At 40.3% G+C, this 17,237-nt stretch overlaps 1 protein-coding gene across 1 annotated transcript in view; it reads left to right on the forward strand.

Moving 5' to 3' along the window:
• Positions 1 to 17,237, forward strand: part of SLC6A11 (solute carrier family 6 member 11) — a 359,320-nt gene that overhangs the window by 72,381 nt on the left and 269,702 nt on the right.

The following is a 17,237-nucleotide window of genomic DNA, read 5'->3' on the forward strand; positions in this document are numbered from 1 at the left end:
TTAAGTCCTTCATCCCCTCTCCCATGACCAGCTTGCAAGGGTCTCTAGCGCATGAATGTAACATTGCACCCCTCCCCCCCCTCAAACCTACCCTGAGTTGAAAGTGTCCCTCTTACAGTGGTAGATAAATAGTGTCATATAGTCTCTCTACAGTTCTCTCTCCCTCCCTCTCTCCCTTCTTCCCCTCCCCCCCCCCCCAGTAAGGACATGAAAAAACTGGTTTTCCTCTTGTGTGAGCATACACATGTAACAGCCACTAAAGCCACCATTTAAGATTACACACAGAAAGGGTATTTTGAATTATACGCATGTATGTACATGTACGATATAAAATTGCAGCATATATCTGCTCGTGTGCCAATACGCGCGTTTATGGGCTCACCCGCATTCTTTTTAAAATTAGCCAGTTGCACAGGCCTTTCCATTATAATGTTCCTATGCTTCAAAGTTTTCCCACTGTTTTAAGCAAACATTGCTCTGAAGTAATGTACAACTGTTCTGTGATATTTTATAGAGCATTAGTATTGTTCAGCATTTTAACAGAACCATCAACAGCCTCAGGCATGGTCTATGCACAGAGTGGTTCACAGCAGTAGTCATGGTTCATGGGACCTGATTCTGCTGATGCATGATGGAATTAATTAATGCTAAGGACCTAGGAGATTTCTCATGCTATGCAATAATTATCTACAGTATACTGAACACTCATGGCCCTATAGTTTATGTTTATTAAACATCTGTTAATTGCTCGAGGTGACATACAGATAAAAACAGTCACAAATAATTCACATAATAAATAAAACAAACCAATAGGGTCAGACTTTATTGTGCAATGTGCCAGTATCGTGTGCAGTATGGCCTTATCGCATGCGATACTAGTCGCATCGTGGCAGTATTATTAAAATTAGGGGAGGGGGAGGAGTGTGGGTGAGGTTTGGGTAGAGTTATCTCCCAGCACTGGTGTGGGCAATAATGTTTTTCACATTATCGCTGGCAGCACCGCAGGAAATAATTGCATCTTTTCCCGTGGCATTATGGGGACGATAGTGCGCGGTGCAGCCGCACCACTGTGGGTGAAACCGCATCCCTGCGATGCAGCCGGCTGCCCGCTATCATCCCCTTCACCCCTCCTTTTTTTGTGACACATCATTTTGCTATAAATATAGCAGAATAATGAATCTAGGGGCAAAGAAGGATAAAAAATACATAGTAACAACAAATATTCCTAAAACACTCCAAATGAAATGGGCTAAAACTTATAGAGGCCGATATTCATAAGAAACTTAGGTCTGGATTCATCATTCCTCGCAGAAAAGCGATTCCTCGCAGAATGATGAATTCTGTGAAAACGAGGGGCGGGCCTGCGAAAGCCTACAGCCTTCGCACCACGGCGCTGTACCGGCTGCGGCTTTCACACCGAATAGTGCCACTGTGAAAGGTGGTGCTATTCGGCATGCTACTGTTGACAATAATGTTAGTAACATTATCACTGGCAGCGAAGACATCGATGACTCCTCCCCCCTAATTTGCATTCTATCACATGCAATATGGCCGTATCACGTGCGATAAGCCTTTGATAAATGACCCCATTAGCCAGTTAAGTCAGACTTAGCTGGTTAATTTGCGGCCATTGGATATTCAGCGGCCTCCACTTAGCTGGCTAAGCCACTTAACTGGTTTAGCTGGCTAGCTAGGGGGTGGGCAGTGGGCATAATGGGGTAGCACTATTTAGCCAGATAAGTTATCTGGCTAAGTAGCGATATTCAGCTTTAGTCAGTTAATTTACCCTGCTAAATTAAATCTTTCATAGCAGGTTAACATTACCATGCTAATCCCATTATTGCATGAAGTTATTGTAGCACGTCCAAAACGTGCATCCAACCTCGTGGCAAGCTGTGCGCTAGGCTGAGCACACTGTATTGCCATGGCCTATTAGTGAGATTGTCTGAGATCCAGCCACATCTGGTGCATAGATGTTATGATTGTAATGTTGGCCATTCTGTGCAGGCATAATCTTCTTAGAAACTTACTGCAGCAATTTTGCTCCTCTCTGCACATTGGCTTGTATTATCTAGTATATCCTGCATTAATATCTAATAAGGTAATAAACATTTTTTTTCTTTTGGTCATTTGCATGTCTGTTAAGTTTACTATTAGAGAACTGATGGTAATGTTAACATGCATGCAAATAGTGTGCATTAATGTACTTAATACATGGACATTAGATCTTTTGTAGGGGTATGTTCATAACAGTCTGCATAAAAAGTCTGCAAATATATACATATGTTACACGTATTCTCAAAGCCAACTTGTGCACATATATTCACTTTCAAAAATATTGCAGTAAAACTACTAGCACACTGGCAAGCTCCTTCTCACATTCACAACTCAAGTCCACAGTATACCCCTTCCTCTTCCCAGCCACCAATCTCCAGTCTCCACTCTAGTCATTCCTCTACTCCTCCCCCCCCCATACAAATTTGCAGTTGCTTTCCAGCTTCTTGCTTCCCCAGTTCCCCAACCACCCCAAGCTACGTCCATCTGGCCAATCTGCCACAACTGGTGCCCTGGGCAGTACTTGGGCAGTGCCCTCTTGGATTAAGTGGCTGACCATTCAAATTCCCCTCAATTGACTCAGTGCAAACTAGTAGCTGGGTAAAAGCTTAGGAGAAAACTTGCCACTTTAGGGATGGTATGGATATGGAACATGGGTGGCCTACTACTTGATGAGGTGCATTGGGACCCTGGGCAATCTTCCATTTCGCCTACAGCTTCTGATAGATAGCCTTCACTGCTTAGCAAAGGGCTACACACTGCTGTGTGTAGCCCTTTGCTAATTTGTACTTAGAAAATTTGCGTGCATGCTTTTGAAAATCCAAATGTGTGTAAGTCGAAAATCCTCCCCAGCTCCATCCCAGGAAGGCCTCCATTCAGTCTGGGTAAACATGTGCATACAGGAAATATGAAAGTAAGTTTATCCATATATCAAGGGAGAGGGTAATTTTATAAGAAGCCATTTCCTTGAGCAGCGCACTATTTTATCCATAGAAATAGCTTGTTATAAAATTACCTGCCAGATATGTGGGTAAATATATGTATCCTCTCTGATACTGGCAACCAAGGCAGATCCTGAAGGCAGGTAAAATATGCTTGGAAGATCATTTACCAGATATCAGAAGAGCAGAACTGTTCTGAATTAACTGAAGTCAGAGCAAGGCTATTCCAGAAAGGCTAAATATAAGGCATTAGAGTAGTCTAATCTTTGTTATCATTAAGTGGATCACAATAGAAAGATCTTCCTTATCAAGAGACCACGATAAAGAGGAAAAAATCTCCCAACATCACCCTCTGGGACTTAAACCACTGCAGACAAATACTGGTGATGTCAATCTCCTTCAATTGAGCTATTAATAGTTAATGGTTTACTGTGTCAAATGTAGTTGATAGGTCCAGTAAAACTGCAATAGCATCATTTCCTCTGTTTTATCCCCCTCCTCTCCTCTCCTGACTGCCCACCTATTGTACAGTCAGACAAAATAAACTAAAGTATTATTCTAAATAATTCCCCAGTTAAAATCTTAATAAATATTCCATCCAAACCATAAACTACAGCAATCAGAGCCTTAACTTCATTCCCTTCAATAGTTTGACTGTTGCTATTCAAGAGTTTACTACAGCGTTACCAATTAAAAGCTTCATTAAAGAATCCCTTTCCCAGGAAGATATTTTTTCAAGACCCTGAGAATTGAGCTCCAGAGCTTCTTGTGCTCACCAGGATTGCACTTACATAAGATGAAATAAACAAATTATCCATTCTATGGAACTCATGATTTTCATTGCAAAATGGTTCAGCTTAAGAATGTAAGTTTTTAAGGGGAAATCTCCACTTAGCATGAACTGGCTGGCTCTTGAAAAGTTCATAGTGCTATGCTCCATTTGTGTTCTGATGGCTACAATCCATCAAACAGTACACTACCTTATATCTAAAATCTTCAATTACTCACAAAGTAGACAGGATTTCTGGCAAGATACTTTGCTACATGAAATTCAAGGAATCAAAAATGCTCGCCTTTTGAAACAGCCCCCCCCCCCCCCCCCACCACAGGCCATTTTGGTTTAAATGAATCTTGGGTATTTGTCTGGGAATAAAAGACATCTAATTTCTGCGAAATCTGAAATGATAAGACCGAATGATAGTACTGTGGAGGGATAATTCTCTTAAATGAATGTATACACAGGGATATAAGCAATAAAACTTATAGTAAAAAAGAATTAGCCATGGTCATGGGTAGAACTTTGACTTGAACAACAAAACAACACATAAATATTAAATACATTTTACCATGTGCATGTTAAATTGTTGACACACCAATGTAGCAGAGTGCATAGAAAGCTGTGTATGCTAGCGACCAGCCAAAATCCCCTGTGCTAACTGGCCCAAAATGAAAGGGCTGTTTTAGCATAGGCGAGTTCACCCGATGCTCCCCCTGGCAGCAAGAACAAGGGGCCTATGAGCCTGAGCCCCTACTACCCCCTCCACAGATCCAAACACAAGGGGCCCCCATGGCCTGACATCCCCCCCATGCTCTATCCCTATAAAGGTTCCCCCAACTCTTACTGCATCTAATATATTCCTAATGAAGGTTGGGGTAGGAGTAGTGGCATCAGTGGATCTCTGGCACTATTTTGACATGAGAGGTCAGCTGCAGCATGTTTTAAATATCAGCTGCTCCTATCATTATTTGGTCTACACTGGGCTTTTCATGGGGCATGTTGGATGTTGAGTTATGAAGGCCTTTTGAGCTTGGGTCCAGTGGGATGTGGAATCAGGATATAAAGGTCCCTCGTTCTTGTTATTGGGGATAGGAGGGATTGGAGATCTGTGCTTTTTGTAGGAGGATAAGAGTTGGGGATAATGGTTCACAGACCCTTGTTTTTGCTACCAGAGGAGGTGGGGGAAATGCCAAAGCTAACTAGCCCTTTCATGTTGGGACAGTTTGCACAAGGAATTTTGTCTGGCACCTGAACTACTAAATGTTTGACATGAGGTTTGATGCAGGCATTAAATTTTAGGGCTTTACCAAGCTCATGGGAAATAGCAGGTATAGAAAACATATCATGGTGTTTCCTGTGGGCCCAAAAAAGCCTCATGTGCATATGATATTCATTTAGATGCTAATAGTTGCTAATTTTTGCATGTACCAACTAATGTCTTCTGATTCCAATTCAGCATGCATGCTAGGGTCTAATTGTTTAGCATGCTAATTTATGAACACGGTATATGGTCTTTACATGCAAGCTAACCTTAGGGTGTGGGAACATTTGTAATTTTTTAATTATATAATGGAGTTATTCCCTGCTTTATATGTGAATTGCCATTTTGCTTTATTCATGTTTCCTGTTGCAAGGATTGCTGGGTAAGAGAAATATTACAGTTCTGTGGAGAGTTCATGCACAAGTGTGCATTCTGCTTTGATTCCACTGGGAAAAATTGAAAAGATGACCAGAGTTGGCAGGGAGCAGGCAATAGCTGTCAATTGTGACTGCTGCCAGCAATCAGGGTATGTCTGAGCCAGGCAGCAGTAACTGGCTCAGGTTAGTTTCAGGAACTGCATTTGGCAGGGGTCAGATCAGGGGAAAGGTTTGGCAGTAGTTAAGGAGTCAAGGCTATCAGAAGCCATGGGCGAAATGGAAGATTGCCCAGGGTCCCAATGCACCTCATCAGGTAGTAGGCCACCCATGTTCCATACCATCCCTAAAGTGGCAAGTTTTCTCCTAAGCTTTTACCCAGCTACTAGTTTGCACTGAGTCAATTGAGGGAAATTTGAATGGTCAGCCACTTAATCCAAGAGGGCACTGCCCAAGTACTGCCCAGGGCACCAGTTGTTGCAGTGATTGGCCAGATGGACGTAGCTTGGGGTGGTTGGGGAAGCAAGAAGCTGGAAAGCTGGAGAAGGTAGGGGAGGTTGTGCTGCAACTTTAACCTTATTCGTTGAGCTTTCTTTTCTTGCCTTCTATCACACATAGAATAGTAAGACAAAAACCTAACAACTGCAAATTTGTATGGGGGGGGGGAGGAGTAGAGGAATGACTAGAGTGGAGACTGGAGATTGGTGGCTGGGAAGAGGAAGGGGTATACTGTGGACGAGTTGTGAATGTGAGAAGGAGCTTGCCAGACCAATGACTGGCAGCAGTTGTTAGGAACATAAAAACAGAAAGAGGTCATCAAGCTCAGCTTCTTGACTCCAACAGTGGACAACCTGTGTTATTAGGAAGTACCTGGCAGATCTCAAATGTAAATCCAATTTCTTGTTGCTTACATCTAGTGATAAGCTGTGGCTTCCTCCAAGTCCACCTGGCTAATAATTATTTACGGACTTTTCCTCCAGGAACTTGCCCAAATCCCTTTTAACTCAGCTATGCTAGATGCCTTTATCATTTCCTCCAGCAGTAAATTCTATAGCTTAATTGTGTCTTATGTGAAAAAATACTTTTCCAATTTGCTTTAAATCTCCTACCTGCCTTTTTCATGTAGTGTCCCTACTCCTAATACTCTTTGAAAGGCAAAATAACCATTCTCTATTTACTAGGGATGGCATTTCAAAACAAAGGGGACCCCGTTTGTTTCTTTTGGAATTCCCCAAATTAAACAAACCCTATTTGTTCCATTTATTTCATCCCCCATTTATATCTATGGGCCACGAAAGGCTATGGCCCATAGAAATCAATGGGGAGTAGGTGTCAGCTAGAATTTAATAACTGTGCATTTCCTCTGTAGACATTATCTTGGTAGGTTACCTGCCATTACCTTTAATTGCATTATAGGGGACTGGCTGCTTCATGCTTACCTCCCATGCTCCTTATACCACAGAGGACTTGCTGCCTCATGCCTTCCTGTCCACAAAGCCCTCAGCCTGAAGGAAGAAATACAGGCAGATTAGAAAACATAGAGGAGAGAAACCATTATGTCATGCATGTGATCACAATTTCTTTCACAAAGCTCATTTCACAAGAAAATCACATTTCCACCCAGCAGCTATATCAAGTTGAAGCAAGGCATGTAATAACAGCTTATTTCAAGAAAATTGATTTATTTAGCAGTATTTATAAATTGCTTTACAGATTAAAAATTGCTCAAAATGATACTTATCACAATTCAAATTGGGGGAATTTCTATTGTATCGCGACTCTTAACGATTTTTGATGATTTAAAATATATCTGACGATTGTTTTAAATCATCAAAAAATGATTCACATCCCTACTTGGCATAGCTAAAACATTTCTTCTGCCTTTCTGGGATACCAGCAGCCTTTCAAAAAGGGTCAGAATGAGTGAGTGGCAGCATCCACTCGGCTGCCTATAGCATGGCTATTTATATGACTGATGTCAGGTATTCCTGTACAGAGCTGAACCACTGGCCAGTTAACAGGACTTTCAAGCAAATATGGATGATGAATGATATTTGCAGGCTTCAAGGATCCTAGTAAGGGTGGCATGTATGAAGGCAGAGCTTCCTGTATTAATACATGACTGCTGTTCATTTCCTGTATGGAGTCATACAGGATAGATGGTATGGAGATGGGGACCTTGCGTGTTACAGATTAGATGCCATTGCTCAGTGGCCCTAGCCTGGCTGTCAAGTATGGAGGAGCTGTAGAGTGTTGTGAGGTGTGAGGCCATGATAGCAATGCAAGTCTTGAGTACTGAGTGGTGTATGAAAGGAAAAGGCATGCCTTGCTGGAGTATTGCCAATGCTGCATCTTACTAGAGAAGTGCAGTCATGCCATTCGTTTAATTTGCTGTATCTGCAAACTTTTTTTTACGAGCATAAAATTGTACTTCCATACATAAAGTATGACTTTATGCATAAAAACCAAATTAACACACACAAAGTAATGAAACAAATAGAAATGAAACAACAAAAAGCTACGACAAAAGATAAAAAAGAATTGAAATGATCCAAAGAAAAGTTGGTCTGTGCATACCCCTGCATCTTAATGAGTAAGACAGCTACCATTCAGTAAAGAACAAAGATTGCTGAGCTTGGGGACTGCTATTTTTCTCATATTTGCACACACTGATCTTGCACACCAGCTGTCACCGATGCTTGATATTGTATTGTTGTTATTATTTTTGTCACTATAAAAATGTTTTATTTTGTTATACATGACTGACTGCTGCCTTTTTCCACATTATACCCTACGTAGACAGGCCGTATAAATGTTCAAAATTGTTTGATTCTTGCTAAAGTCATGACCTAAGCATGTGCCACTCTCTTCTTTCACCTTTTTTAAAAGGTAACTGACATCAGTTCGGCAAGGCATAATTAATTTCATGTATTTCCTAACAAGTCGGATTACACTTTTCTGACTCAGTTGGCTCAGCCCCCAAAATCGTCGTGATATACTTATCGGCCTGTAACCAACTATTCAGCCTCCTGAGGATGACATTTGTCTCATAGTGTATAAAATATTCACCTGAACTTCTCAAATAACTATTTGCAATGGTTTAAGTGGGTAAATTAAGCTGCATGTTTCTAGTTGTTTCTATAGTTCTACAATGTGTTTTAGAATTGGAGACCTCACTTTTTGAACCTGCATATCTCTAGCTCAAAGAATACCATTAAACTAAAGAACAAGTCTTTTACTTAAGAACATAGGAGATCCCTATCTTTGTGTTAGCTTAAGTTACTTATCTTCTTTCAGCCTTATAAAAGTAATAAGGGAGGCAAAGCATGTCATAAGGAACTGTGGATGGTAGCAACTGTAGCATAGGTAGAACAGGGTTGCACTGACTTCCCCAATCAACAGAACAAAATTTCAGTTGATAGCAGACTGGATACTAGTTTTGCTGTTGATTCTGTATTCCTGGTCAGAGAGCCAGCTGAATTGTTAGGAAATGAAAATGAAAAAAGCAAGATAGTCCAGCAGAAAGGAATTGTCAACAACATTTGTTGTCAGAGAAAACTGCTTTAATTGCGTCATTTATGTTTTCTTGGTTCTCTATTTAGGATGTTTGTTTGATCAGACCAAATGATGATTCTTTGGTTGACAATACAGCCCACATCACAGAGCAGTGAAAGCTGCAGATTCTGGCATCCATTGTTCCTCACTGCGTAGCTTTGAGTAGGCCACCTATAAAATTGCAAGCCAATATTTAATTTTTCATAATATGGTTGGCCGATGCCCTTAGAAATCATTAAGATTCTCCTTCTTTGTTATTATTTTTACTTAATTGATAGGAGATACAAGTTTACAGTTTTTGAAAGCTTCTCTCAATTAGACACTGCCACCTTTGTGAATGTAAGTAAATTGTGGGTGTTACTTGTGCTAGTCCTTAACAGAACTCTATGCTAGGATCAATGCAGAAAACAAGTGCATTCCAGGAAGGGGATTTATAAAAACAGGATATAACTATAATAAAATCTTGTATACCTTTTAGAAAATATAACATTTCACCAAAGGAATAAGACTAAAAATTCAGGAAAATAGTGAAGAAATGAACATATTCATGCTGTGAGCAACCTGACTTATACTGCGACTCGAACCTCCTTTATCTTGCTTCTTCTCTGACACTGTATTTTCAGTACATTGGTATGCTTTAATTTATGTAGGATGCAGTGAAGATATTTTTCAACCTTCACTTGGAGAGCTGTTTTCATCTTGCCTTGGGGTGCTGCCAGGCTCACAGGTGCGAAGTAGCTGCTGATGTTCAAAGGAAAACTTCCCACGGCATTTCCCTTTGAAAATGTCCTGCAGGGCAGGGGCCAGGCCACACATGTACCTGCAATGCTTGCAGGTGCAAATTCCCCACTGAGATGTCCATGCAGGGAGTTAAAAATAAGCTCCCTGCACATACTTTGATGAGGCAGTCCTGGCCTGCCCTCAGCACTGCTCCCTTCTTCCCATGGGGAAAAGTACACGCTTTGTGGACAGTAAACATACACCCGCCAGTACTAGGGTGGGGACAGGGAACACTTTTTGAAAGTTGTTTTCCCATGGGTAAACATTCGTGTATCCATGGAAAATCCTTCTGAAAATAGCTCTTTATTGCAAAAAAAGCAAAAGTTTCAATTAACGAGCTTTTCCACAGCTTGGCTAGAAGGGGGGAGGGTGCCTCTTCTTACCTCAGCTGAGTTGCTGTCATAGCTGTATATGTCTATTCATGCCAGGAGGACTGCAAAGCAACTTTATGGTGGAAGAGTCCACTGGTTTCCTAAACTGGATAAATAACTCCCTAAATATGCAAATTAACCACATTTAGATCAAATCAGGCAAGCACCTCTTATGAATATGCATTGTGGATAATTTGGAAAAACAAACCTGTTTGTTGTTTCTGTTGACTGGAGTTGCTTCCCTCTACAACCCCCAACCTAACTCATCTAAAAGGCTCCTGGTTTGAAGGATGAATTTTTTTTTTTTTTAAATTGACTTCACATAATGCTAAAATAGGAATCTTTTTTTCCGGAGCAAGCAGTTGTCACTTTACAAATTTTTTTTAAATCTTAAAAATATGCTATAATATTTTTAGCTGTAGTGTAAGATTAATTTTGCTCTTCTAAGTTCCAACTACTGTTCTTGAACTTAAAATGCTATAATTCCATTAGACATATGGATCATTAACCATACCCCCAGGCTCCTTCTGTGGATAATTAGCTTGTTGCCTCTCTGCACAATCAACAAACCTAAAGATATCCCATTTTCAAATTAGTAACCTGAAGAAAGCTAGGGGATGCTTGCCTTCAACCTCAGCTATCGTCTCTGCTCTTGCTTCGGCCCCCATCTCTGACAAGTAGCCTGCAGGAAACAAGAGGAAAGGGAAGGGAGGCGATGAGGGTACAGCTGGAGCCAGAGCTGTAGTGTGTCTATGGCCAATATGACTGTGGCCATAGGCACAGCTACCAAAAGGCGCCAACAAGAGCAGTGTGGCCGGCTGCTGGCAGGTTCTCAGCAAAAGAAATCTGTATTACTAATGCATCATTTTTAATTGTGTGTGAGGAGGGTGTGATGGGTGGGGGGTGCAAGGCTTTAAAGTTTTCCTAGGGCCTCTATTACCCTTGCACTGGCCATGGGCATTGCTGTGCAAACATTTAACAGAATCTCCCAATTTGTGGTGTCATGTGTTGTGTAAAGGAGGAGGGTACAGATTTTCAGTTGGCCATAGATGCCAACTTGCCTAGCTACAGCTCTGGCTGGGGAAGGCAGAGCAAAGGAGAGAAAAGGCATTCGGTGCTCCCTAATCCTGCTTTCTGCCTCCTGTTCACCCCCCCTACTTTCATGTTTTGAAGGGAACAGGAGAGGAGGGGAAAGTTAGACTGGGCAAAGAAAGCAAATGTTTGATCCCTCAAAGATCTCTTAAATCAAACCAAAGTTCATTTTGATTTGTTTCCTGGCTGGATTTAGAAGAATTTTATCTTTATACAAAAATTCTTGCACTTGCATACGTGATCAAATGTTCACCAGTTTTAAAGACCTGGATGTGTTTTGGAAAACTGCAGCTGATAGATTCCCACAGTTGGCCAAGATGGCATATATTTCAGTTCATAGAAGCCTTGATGACTGGCACTGTGGCCTAGCAAATTTCAAACTTGTTCAAATCTATTTATTTTTTATTAGTTTTTTAAATTTCAATATTTTACCCATCCTGTTGGAAACTGCCCTGAATGGGTTACAATTTAACACTTCATAAGAGTCACATACAACATAAAGTCAACCCTCTTTTTGCGTCTTGTTACCATGTGTCAAATAAATATGCACACATCTTCCTCTGTGATTGACAAACTAATGATGCTGACAACTTTTTCAGCACATATAAGCTCATATACTCAGAAAGATGACAAGAACTTAGTGAAGAAAATATAAAAGATGGTTGCACTGTATTTCAATTCAAAAGAAAAGTGACATTTTTACCATTTAGCATTTAGAACATGTTTTTATTTGATAAATGATTTTTGTACGTGGCACATTTTGTATTTATATAGAGTTCAATTTTTTTTTAAAAACAATAACGTTTTCAATAAAATAACTGCATAATTAGAGATGTGAAATAATTATGCAAATTTGCCACAGTTGCTACAGAATTTGCTAACTCTCCCTCACTACAAAATCTTGAAAAATCTGCTGCAGGAAACTGTGGGCTCTGATTATTATTTAAAAGCAATCATTACATCCTACTTGATCAAACAGAAAGAAAAATTCTATTTACAATGAAAAACTATTTTTAAATAACGTTGATACCAGCACATGGGTGCACATGTACACACATATGCCAGCTTGCTCCAAAGAATGTGGCCATTTTATAACATACACGCATATATGTACGCATGGTATAAAATAGGCTGTATGTGCCTACATGTGTGCACAAATTTATTTGGACGCCCGCATGTGTATACAAATGCCGCCTCAACTGAATAAATGGGGTCCCATAGTCTCACAGGAGCTTCCATCCTTGTGCAATTCAAACCACAAAATAACAGATGGAGCCCACCCAGTGGTTAGACTGGCTCCACCAGATCCCCACACATTGGACCTGGGCTGGGGGAAGGGAGAGAGGAAGAATTCAAGATGTGGGGAGAGAGGAACCAAGATTATAGTGGCAGGCAGGGAGGAGAGGGAGAGGGAAAAAAGATCCAGGATTGAGGTGGAGTGAAGAGGGGAGCAAGAGGGGAAGAGTTTAGTAGACACACACACACCGACATAATTACCAGTTTCCTGACCTCCCTAGTTAAATTTATTTATTTATTTATTTATTTAGTGATTTTTTTTTATATACCGCGGCACGTTAAAAACATCACCTCGGTTTACAATAAACAATAATTCAGCAACAGGCTTTACAGACAAATTGAAATAAAGTGGACATGATATATATCAAAATAACAACAAAATAAAAACAAATACAATAAACCAATGGTGATCATATTCCCTAGTTAATGGCAAGTCTAATAATAAATGGTAGTTCAGAGACCAATAAAGTCAAAATTAGCAGTGAGAAGGATAAAATCGGCGTGTAGGAATGATTCAGGGAGAACAGGAAAAGTAATCGGCATTTCAGAAGAGGAGAGGATCATTGATTGTAAGCTTGTTCGAACAGCCTCCCTTTTACCGTGTTAGCACCAACCCTTAAAACTGCATTGACTAGCCTAGATTTTTATATTTTATTACTTATACACCATTCATAGCAGAAGTAAACTTAGGTGGCAGGGCACCCCAGCACACTCTTCTGCGTGTAAATACTTACACGCACATTTCATGTTAATATCCCGTCATGGCCATGTTCTGCTCATGTCCTTCCCAGACCACGCCCATGCCCTGTCCTCTTTTCAGCAAATTCTTATTTGTGTGCACACTGGGACATAAGTGCGTACATGGGCAGCTTTTAATATCCACTTGGCACACGCTGGCCAGATATACTCGCATCTTCCAGTTTTGGTGCGCGCCGGGTTTTTAAAATTCACCCCTAAATATGTACTGAGTGCCATGCACCTATTTCATTTTGAGTAGATTTTGGTTGATGGCTGCAGAATATTAACAGCTTTTAAAGTGTTTATTAAACACTTCTTGTGCTCTCAGCAATCTCTGCTATTGGCTGGCCTAGGAGAGGAAAGAAAAAGAGAGAGGAATCTGGTCAGTATTCTCCCTAAGTTGCGTGGGGGACCACAACACTTGTCTCAACACTGGGAGTGCGCCACATGGGGTCCCATAGTCTTAGCCATCCTTGTGCAATTCAAACCACAAAACAGATGGAACCCGCACAGTGGTTAGACTGGCTCCAGCAGTCCCCCACACATCTTATAGGGAACATTGGACCTGGGCTGGAGGAAGGGAGAGAGGAAGAATTCAAGATGTGGGGAGAGAGGAACCAAGATTATAGTGGCAGGCAGGGAGGAGAGGGAGAGGGAAAAAAGATCCAGGATTGAGGTGGAATGAAGAGGGGAGCAAAGAGGGAAAAAAGGCCAGGATTGAGGTGAAGAAGGGAGCAAGAGGGAAAAAGAGCCAGGATTGAAAGAGAAATGGAATTGAATGTATCAAGTTTATGAGTACATCTTTGAGTTGGGGTGGGAGGTGCATGGTTATGATCCGGTATGCATAGAATGGCCCCATAAAACTTAGAAGTCCTGGGTTTCTATCATTGTTAATCAGCCTTGAATGGCAGTTGTCTGTGCTTTCTATCCAGGTTTGAGCATGATGTATTTATTTATTATTTTAAACCCTTCTCACTCAACCATTGTTCATTTCATTAGGCAGCTGCTTCCTTGCAAATATGGTGCACTTTATCAATGCTAGCATTTAATTACTCTTTCTATTTGCAGTTTAAATCAGTATTGACCTGTTTCTTGGAAACATGTGCTTGAACTATCATTGGATATTTAACTGAGAAAAAAAAATCAGTTAATACTAATGTCAGGCACTGTCATCAAGATTCATGGGTCCTCATTAATTCCTGACACCACAGAGCAAAAGTCATCCAGACTTGAAATGGATTGATAATTATTTTCAATGGAAATTCAGTAGCTTTCATAGGATTCATAAAAATAATTGTGCTTATTTTTTATTCTATGGTGTCGTGGGGCATGGGGAGAATGTTGCCCACCCTGGTCAATCCCTAGTCTGCCCCCAGACCCAGCATGATGCTCTCCCCTTCCCTCTGGCTAGCAGCATGAAAGCGGTACTTTATATCAACTCGGCCTCCTCTGCTGGCTGGTTTCACTCTGAGATTTGAACACTTATGATGGCGAAGCTGGTTGTGGCTGGTATAGGAGTTAGGTTCAACATTAAAGGGTGGGGACTGAGCTGAAGGGAAAAAAGGAAGGGGGGATGGGAAAAAAAGAGAATTATGGGGTTTAGAGAGGAGAGGATTAAGAGGAGATAGGTGAAAGAGGGGACTGCAGAAAGGGGTAAGAGAGAGGATTACACAAGTAGAGAGGGGAAGGTGAGTGCGAGCATCAGGGGGGTAGGTGGATGGGATCATGCAGGTATGGGGGGAATTGACTCCCCTTCAAAATATATAATTTTGGTAATTTGGTGCCCCTGCAAATGCTTCATGCTGCAGCTGGCCTTGATACATAATCTATTTTCAATTAGTTTTGGAGAACAAAATGTATCAGTTGTTACACTGGTTTTTTTGTTTTTTTTGCTAATTATAAAAGCAGTATTTAAAAAAATACGTCACAAGATTATTTCCTCCATTTTTAAATATGGTAATATTACAATATTCTTTCTTTTCACCAAATGAATCTGATTTTACTGAAGTTCAGTGTACCTTGGCTACCCTTTACCTCGCACCATTTTACTCCCTAGTATTGACTGACTAATGTTGATATTGGCAACTGCTATGGCCATAATCATGGATTCCCTTTGTCAGCAGCCACATTGTGAGGGTTGCTGTGATCTGATTAAGATTTTAGCTAGTCAGAAACTTAAAGGCAAACAATAGCATTTTTTTGTTTTGAAAAACAAAGAAAAAATTCCCATCCGAATGATAAAATCCTTATTCTTCCAGTGCTTTCCCAAAGATAAATTAAGGTATATAGACTAAGCCCATACAATACCTGGCAGTTGATTCAACAAATGTTTGCAGCTAGTCTGTAGCAAAAAACAGGAAGGCTAATGTAGGGTGGGATGGAGAAAAGGAATAAACTCCTCTTCTAACTGATCAGACTCAGAGTCAGTTTGTTCTGCATTATATGATAAGAAAAAACATTTAAAAGGCAATTTTCACTAAGCCACCTAGCATTAAAGTAGGAAGGTACTTTTGTTACAAATTTTCAAACAAGTACCCATGAACTTATCTACTACTATTTCTGCATATTGGGTTAGGTATATTTGAATATTAGTTTAACAAGTAAAGTTTTCTCCTTCAACCAGGATACATCCCAAGAATGCCTACAATTATTACAGCGGCTCAATTTAGCTGCTCTGTGCAGGTCAGATTTCAAACCCTGTTATCTAGCCAGCTAATTCCTTAGGTATTTGACAGTAATCGTTTTTAATGTGGGTAAAGGCATGTTTACCCACCTAAAATTAGAGTTTGATTATTGCTCCCCAAGAATATGGCTAAAAATATGTGCACTTGGTGAGTGTGTATACTTTTAGCTGAGCCAAAAGTGAGTGGTGCTGGGGACAGGGATAGATAAGGACATATGTGGATCTTCAGAGGCTTACTTTGCACCTGCTTAAATGTTTACCAAAATCAGACTGAGAGTGTTATACTCTTTACTGTACAGTTCTTGAATCTTTATTCACTGTAACACTGACAAACAAACATGGAATAAAAAGATGACAACAAAGTATATCTGTTATACCACCTTCAATCAACAGCCTCTCATGCTGTTATAATCCAAGAGCCTTGGTAAGAATTTTATAAGGCTTGTTTGAAGATGTTTCATCTTAAATAATCAAGGTTTCAAAACAGAGCACAGTTCTGAGCCTTCAGACAAAAACACAATATTGACAAAAAAGAAACCTTGGAATTTGTTTAACCTTCATCCTACCAACTGGGGTCCAATTGGACCCCGCGCACTAATGTGCTTCCGCTATATAAACACCAGAAATTATTTTCAGCCGCCATTTTAGGAATTTGTCACTTATCCTATGGTAAGTCTGATACAAATGTTAGTCTAAACTATTCTACTTTATTCTTCCTACAGCAGCTAGTTATTATTTGGGGTCCAAAAAGACCCCAGAATTTGCGACTTTCAATTAAACAAGTTTAAAAATGTATAACTACCGATTCTTTGCATTTTCAATGATTCTTTGCATTTTCAGTCGGTAAAAATATCTACAAGAGGGTCTTCTAGGCAGAAATATGCTCAGTATTCTACTGCAGATATTCTGAAAGCAATTTTCGAGGATAATGACTGATTTTGAAGATACAGACAACTCCATTGATGAGGTTGATCACATATCAGAGCAACATAGTGACACTGAATCCGGTTTTCCATATTGAAATAAATAATAAGGGATGTGCAATGACAATGATTTTCAAGGTCAATCAACAAAACTGCATGGGGTCCATTAGGATGAAAATTGTCAAACTTAGGCACCTGAATTTAGGCTTGCTCTTCCCTCTCCTAAATAGGTACCTGTGATAGGGGCCTGGTCCTGAAAATAATTTCCTTTCCTTGCTCTTGCCCCTCCTACTTTTAGGGACCTAAATTTAGGATCCAAGTGAAAGTAAGCACCTAAATTTAGGGACACAGCCCTCATCAATTTTTGAAGTAATAAAAGGTTAGACATTT

Source organism: Rhinatrema bivittatum, chromosome 4 (assembly GCF_901001135.1).
Source record: "Rhinatrema bivittatum chromosome 4, aRhiBiv1.1, whole genome shotgun sequence".
NCBI classification, from domain to species: domain Eukaryota; kingdom Metazoa; phylum Chordata; class Amphibia; order Gymnophiona; family Rhinatrematidae; genus Rhinatrema; species Rhinatrema bivittatum.